General features: G+C 50.9%; 1 pseudogene; it reads left to right on the top strand.

Moving 5' to 3' along the window:
- Window positions 1-338: 338 nt before the first annotated feature.
- Window positions 339-461, top strand: LOC113458237 (annotated as a pseudogene).
- Window positions 462-903: the final 442 nt, after the last annotated feature.

Here is a 903-nt window from a genome sequence, read left to right as displayed (position 1 = left end):
ACTTCACCTGCTGACAGCATACGGAGGAGGTGGGGCTCCAGAAAAGGAAAAGTGGTTAGTTTTTGAGACCATCTTCAGGGTGCAGTCTGCAGGCGTGGGTATTGGAGAGTTTTAAAGAAGGGAAAAGAGGAGCTGGCGAGATGGCTCAGTGGCTAAGGGCACTCACTGACTGCTCTTACAGAGGACTGGGGCTTGAGTCCCAGCTACCACATATCAGGTTACAGCCACTCGTAACTCCAGTTCAGCCCTAGTTCTGAAGGATCAGACCCTCCCTCCTTCTGACTTCCATGAGCATTAGGTATGCATGTAGTGCACGTCCATGCAGATAAAACATTCTTCCACTCATAGCTTAGCCAGGCAAGTCCCTTTCCCCACGGGGGCCTGGTGCGCAATGGTTGCAAACAGCGGCCTCCTTGGAAGTGTTGCCTTGTGAGTAGCCCTAAGGGACCGCGGAGGTGATTTTTCCGGCTGTTATTCAAGTCTCTGATTTCAGTGTTGTCCCCGGTTAAGGTTTCAGACAGGTATGTGTGGTTCCTTTGGGAAGCCCCAAGGCACAGTGGCCAGGCTTCACACTGGCCAGGTCACCATATTTGTCTGCACCAAGCTGCAGAACAAGGAACACGTGATTGAGGCTCTGCCTAGAGCCAAGTTCAAGTTCCCTGGCCACCCAAAGACCCATCTCTCAAAGAAGTGGGCCTTCACCAAGTTCAATGCAGATGAATTTGAAGATATGGTCACTGAGAAGAGGCTTGCTCCTGATGGCATGGGGCCAGATATATCTCCAATTCTAGTCCCCTGGACGAGGGGTGGGCCCTGCATTCCTGAGGACTTCCACGGTGTTCTCCTGTTCCCCACTAAATCATGTTCAGTAAAAAGTCTTGATCTTCTCTGAAAAAAACAAAA

This window comes from Microtus ochrogaster, unplaced genomic scaffold (assembly GCF_000317375.1).
Source record: "Microtus ochrogaster isolate Prairie Vole_2 unplaced genomic scaffold, MicOch1.0 UNK10, whole genome shotgun sequence".
Lineage (NCBI taxonomy): Eukaryota > Metazoa > Chordata > Mammalia > Rodentia > Cricetidae > Microtus > Microtus ochrogaster.
Note: the sequence above shows the minus strand (reverse complement) of the source record. Positions and strands in the feature narration are given on the sequence as shown.